A 6659-nucleotide genomic window follows, 5' to 3' on the forward strand; every position below is an offset into this window, starting at 1 on the left:
GTATGGTCATAGGACTAAGGCCTCAATGGGATAGGACAACCTGCTGTGTTGACTATAGATGTATTTAATCTTTATATGACTAAAACACCTGAATGAATTTAACACAACCAAACACTTAAGTGGCCTGATGGTATAGGTGACCTGAAGAAGTGACATTGTAACATCAGGCGTTTCATTTGTTGATGTACTATTGTAGGTTCACCAGCGGATCTTTATCAAGACACCCATGTTGACTGGATTCCCACCTTTATCAAGACACCCATGTTGACTGGATTCCCACCTTTATCAAGACACCCATGTTGACTGGATTCCCACCTTTATCAAGACACCCATGTTGACTGGATTCCCACCTTTATCAAGACACCCATGTTGACTGGATTCCCACCTTTATCAAGACACCCATGTTGACTGGATTCCCACCTTTATCAAGACACCCATGTTGACTGGATTCCCACCTTTATCAAGACACCCATGTTGACTGGATTCCCACCTTTATCAAGACACCCATGTTGACTGGATTCCAACCTTTATCAAGGCACCCATGTTGACTGGATTCCCACCTTTATCAAGACACCCATGTTGACTGGATTCCCACCTTTATCAAGACACCCATGTTGACTGGATTCCCACCTTTATCAAAACACCCACGTTGACTGGATTCCCACCTTTATCAAGACACCCATGTTGACTGGATTCCCACCTTTATCAAGACACCCATGTTGACTGGATTCCCACCTTTATCAAGACACCCATGTTGACTGGATTCCCACCTTTATCAAGACACCCATGTTGACTGGATTCCCACCTTTATCAAGACACCCACGTTGACTGGATTCCCACCTTTATCAAGACACCCATGTTGACTGGATTCCCACCTTTATCAAGACACCCATGTTGACTGGGTTCCCACCTTTATCAAGACACCCATGTTGACTGGATTCCCACCTTTATCAAGACACCCATGTTGACTGGATTCCCACCTTTATCAAGACACCCATGTTGACTGGATTCCCACCTTTATCAAGACACCCATGTTGACTGGATTCCCACCTTTATCAAGACACCCATGTTGACTGGATTCCCACCTTTATCAAGACACCCATGTTGACTGGGTTCCCACCTTTATCAAGACACCCATGTTGACTGGGTTCCCACCTTTATCAAGACACCCATGTTGACTGGGTTCCCACCTTTATCAAGACACCCATGTTGACTGGATTCCCACCTTTATCAAGACACCCATGTTGACTGGATTCCCACCTTTATCAAGACACCCATGTTGACTGGGTTCCCACCTTTATCAAGACACCCATGTTGACTGGGTTCCCACCTTTATCAAGACACCCATGTTGGCTGGGTTCCCACCTTTATCAAGACACCCATGTTGACTGGATTCCCACTGTGAAGATCAGCAATGCTGCAGCAGCATCAGTTTCTACTTTGTCCTTTTCCAGATATGAAAGGAGACATCACTCAGTTATGCAAGATGGTTGATATATGAATGATTCTGTTGTGCCATTTGAGCAGAGAGCACCTTCACCTTGTCTTCATGACTAAAGTGCTCCCTTAAACCGTATGAAAATAGAAGATGTAATTTGGAACATGTAAAATACTATTGTTCATGATATTGTAAACATACTGTACTTTAATGATAGGCTATATTGTTGTATGTGTGAAATTAAAATGATTTTGTCATCTCTGCTTTGCCCCATTGAATAAAAAAGTATTTCTTATAGCCCAACTATTTTCTTTATTTTACAATTTAAACACATTTAGAATAGACAATGTACCTGTTGTGTTAGTCTTAGGCAAACCATCTTCATTATCACGGTAGCACCTCCAAGTGCCACTCAAACCTTCTGGGAGAAAAGCATCTGGCATTGAACTTGGTGGTGTTAGTTGTGTGTATGTTTTAAGATAAGGACCCCATCATCTCCTACTTCCAGACATTTTACCACCTAGATTACAAGGGTTGGATTTGACAAAACAATTTCATGTAAGCACAAGGCATGTACAAAATACAGGATAATGGTGAGCCTCATATTCTGTACATTGTCCACCGGTATCATTTTTAAATTGAGAACATATAGCTGAAAAATATGTAGACAATGTGTGAGTTAAGCTGTTCTCTGCTTCAGATGCACAATGTCAAGGGGTGCATTGCAAATGTTCCGTAAGGCTAATGCCATCATACTGCAGGGCAGTGGTTTCCAACTCCGGTCCTCGAGTACCCCCAACAGTACAGTTTATTGTAGCCCCGGACATACACACCTGATTCAACTTGTCAACTAATCATCAGGCCCTTGGAGTTGAATCAGATATGTTTGTCCGGGGCTACAACAAAAATGTGTGCTGTTGGGGGAACTCAAGGACTGGAGTTGGGAACCACTGCTGTAGGCCTATGGCTGCATTGGCATTGCATGCCATTATCAGCTGCAAAATGGGTTCACATGGCTCATATACTAAAAACATTGTGACAATCAAATAAACTAACTGGAGAGCTTATGACGGAACCGAAAAGTCATGTTCATTTGAAAATACAACGCAGAAACAGATTCCCTTCTATATTGCAGGATTGTGATCTGTGATTAATCGACATTAGTTAGTCTCGAATAATAGTTAAGTTATTATTTAAAACAAGTTTAAAATTTAACTTCAAAGAATCAACACTTTCATATAATTTCAAAGTGTACAAGTAGGCTAACTAATATGTAAAGGTCAGACATTTTATTAACAAGTAGGCTACTATTATTATAATATATTTTAAAAATAAATGTAGGGGTTGGAACATCTTTAATATTGCAAATCGATTGTGGCTTCTATCAATGTGACTGTCTGTATCATTTCCAATCCCACATATACAGTGCCTACGGAAAGTATTTAGACCCTGACTTTTTCCACATTTTGTTACGTTACAGCCTTATTCTAAAGTTGATTAAATATATTTTTTCTCGTCACAATCTACAGACAATACCCCATAATGACAAAGCAAAAACATTTTAAAAAAAATGTTTGCTAATTTATTGAAAATAAAAAACGTAAATATACATTTAAATAAGTATTCAGACCCTTTACTCAGTACTTTGTTGAAGCACCTTTGGCAGTGATTTACAGCATTGAGTCTTCTTGGGTATGATGCTACTAGCTTGACACACCTGTATTTGGGGAGTTTCTCCCATTCTTCTCTGCAGATCCTCTCAAGCTCTGTCAGGTTGGATGGGGAGCGTTGCTGCACACCTATTTTTAGGTCTCTCCAGAGATGTTCGATCGGGTTTAAGTGGTTGGTTGGGTCACTCAAGGTCCTTCAAAGACTTGTCCCGAAGCCACTCCTGCATTGTCTCAGCTGTGTGCTTAGGGTCATTGTCCTGTCCTGAACCTTTGCCCCAGTCTGAGTTCCTGAGCGCTTTGGAGCTGGTTTTCATCAAGAATCTCTCTGTACTTTGCTCCATTCATCGTTTCCTCGATCCTGACTAGTCTCCCAGTCCTCGCTGCTGAAAAACATCCCCACTGCATGATGCTACCACCACCATGCTTCACCGTAATGATGGTGCCAGGTTTCCTCCAGACATGACGCATGTCATTCAGGCCAAAGAGTTCAATCTTGGTTTCATCAGACCAGAGAATCTTGTTTCTCATGGTCTGAGAATTTTAGGTGCCTTTTGGCAAACTCCAAGCGGGCTGTCATTTGCCTTTTACTGAGGAGTGGCTTCCGTCTGGCCACTCTACCATAAAGGCCTGATTGGTGGAGTTGAACTCAGGAGCTCTGTCAGAGTGACCATTGGGTTCTTGGTCACCACCCTGACCAATGCCCTCCCCCGATTGCTCAGTTTAGCCGGGCGTTCAGCTCTAGGAAGTCTTGGTGTTTCCAAACTTCTTCCTGCTAAGAATGATGGAGGCCACTGTGTCCTTGGGGACCTTCAATGCTGCAGACATTTTTTGGTACTTTTCCCCAGATCTGTGCCTCAATACGGAGCTCCACGACAATTCCTTTGACCCTCATGGCTTGTTTTTTGCTCTGACATGCCCTGTCAACTGTGAAACCTTATATAGACAGGTGTGTGCCTTTCCAAATCATGCCCAATCAATTTAATTTACCACAGGTGAACTACAATCAAGTTGTAGAAACATCTCATGGATTATCAATGGAAACAGCATGCACCTGAGCTCAATTTTGCGCCTCATAGCCAACGGTCTGGAATACTTATGTAATTAAGTGTTTTATTTTAAATAAATTAGCTAACATTTCTAAAAACCTGTTTTTGCTTTGTCATTATGGGGTATTGTGTGCAGAATAATGAGGGGGAAAAAGCAATTTAATCAGCTTTAGAATAAGGCTGTAACATAATTTTTTTAAAGTCAATGGGTCTGAATACTTTCCGAAGGTACTGTATATATTTTCCTTTATTATTTTCTTTCTATTTTCTTCCCCTAATTTGAGTAAATCTAATTGACAACAACATTAGTTTAAAATGGTGCCAGAGAAGAAGGCTGATGTTTTATATGTCCCTAAACGATTGTGTTTGTTTGTTTCTTTGCGTTGTTTGCAACTTATTTTTTTACTTATTTTCCACATAATGTTGCTGCTACCGTCTCTTATGACCAAAAAGATTTCTGGACATCAGAACTGCGATTACTCACCACTAACTGGCAGAATCCTTTTTTTCCTTTAATGAGTCCGTCGAGCCTGACGTGAATGACATACTACTTTCCAGGGAACAGACCCCGATCCCCATCATTTGCAGGAAGAGAAGGCAGAGAAAAATGGGTCGGAGCATGGGCTGCCTTCTGAGAATTTGTAGGCGATCGAATAAACCCCCCACTGCCTTCCATTCTGCTAGCAAACGTGCAATCTTTGGAAAATAAAATCGATGAACTACACAGAAGATTAAACAACCAACGGGACATTCAAAACTATATCTTATGCTTCACGGAGACGTGGCTGAACGACGACACTATCAACATACAGCTGGCTGGTTATACACTGTACCGGCAGGATATAACAGCGGCGTCTGGTGAGACAAGGGGCGGCGGACTATGCATTTTTGTAAATAACAGCTGGTGCATGATATCTAAGGAAGTCATGCGGTTTTGCATCCCTGAGGTAGAGTATCTCATGATAAGCTGTAGACCACACTATCTACCAAGAGAGTTGTCATCTGTATTTTTCTACATACCACCACAGACTGAAGCTGGCACTAAGACCGCACTCAATGAGCTGTATTCTGCCATAAGAAAACAGGAAAATGCTCGTCTAGAGGTGGCCAGGGTCTTTATTGCAGGGAAACTTAAATCTGTCTTCCCCTTTTTCACTGCCTTCCCTTCATGCAAATGATGGGGATCTGGGTCTGTTCCCGGGAAAGTAGTATGTCATTCAAGTAAATGTGCAACCAGGGGGAAAAACACTCTGGACCACCTTCACTCCACACACAGAGACGCATACAAAGATCTCCCCCGCCCTCCATTTGGCAAATCTGACCATAATTCTATTCTCCTGATTCCCGCTTACAAGCAAAAATAAAAGCAGGAAGCACCAGTGACAAGAAAAAAAGGTGGTCAGATGAAGCAGATGCTAAGCTACAGGACTGTTTTGCTAGCACAGACTGGAACATGTTCCGGGATTCCTCCGATGGAATTAAGGAGTACACCACATCAGTCATTGGCTTCATCAATAAGTGCATCGATGACGTCGTCCCTACGGTGCCGTACATACCCCAACTAGAAGCCATGGTTTACAGGCAACATTCGCATTCGAGTTAAAGGCTAGAGCTGGAGTGGGACTCTAACCTGGAAGCTTATAAGAAATCCCTCTTGCAAGTAATTGTAATTGCAAAGTAGCTAAAAAGCAGTTGAAAAAAAGCTGATTTGAACACGCAACCTTTGGGTTGTTAGACACCTATCCATCCACCCTGACCAACCACCCTCCTTTTCTTTTTGTCTTAAGTAATCTGTCTTATGTAACCATGCCAAACGTAACGTATCATACAAATTTTAGTGTCCCACGACTGCATCATTTGAATTACAAACCCGACGCTGTGTTTTAACATTTAGAAATGTCAATAATCATCGCTAGCGATACGGTTTTCGAAAACATATGGCCCCTCATCTTTCATCAGAGAGAAAGAATGCTTCAAATAAAAAATACACTGTTTCCGTATCAGTTTTGCACAGATCCGTTACAATAGGTGCCCCCAGCCGATTAAACTACACTGCCTTTACTCTTACCGAGTTACGATTACACACAGGTGTCCGGAGCATGCTAGATAGCTAATTGACATAGGTGGTCACCTCTTGTCTTCCGTCTGTTTTCCATAAACAAGTGCTGTAAAATGGAGATATGGCCATGTGGGAACGCTAATCCTAACCCTATCAAGGTGTGTATCAATTGAACCTGTTTTTCTGATATGAAAGATAAGGTCCTTATGCTTCCAAAACCATACCGCATGCGATGCATGTTAATGTTCCGACCGAGCATCGGGGATCTTAACCGAACTCCTCCCTACAGAAGATGCCTTTGTCCAATGTGTCATGGAACTGAGAATCGTGATCATGGGCTATGTATTCTTTGGATATGCCCATTGCTGCCACTACCAGGCATACTGGAAAAGAGCATAGTATACATTCCAGCAATGAAATTATGCTGTGCAACATTGCTACAAGAA

This window comes from Oncorhynchus tshawytscha, linkage group LG05 (assembly GCF_018296145.1).
Source record: "Oncorhynchus tshawytscha isolate Ot180627B linkage group LG05, Otsh_v2.0, whole genome shotgun sequence".
NCBI lineage: Eukaryota > Metazoa > Chordata > Actinopteri > Salmoniformes > Salmonidae > Oncorhynchus > Oncorhynchus tshawytscha.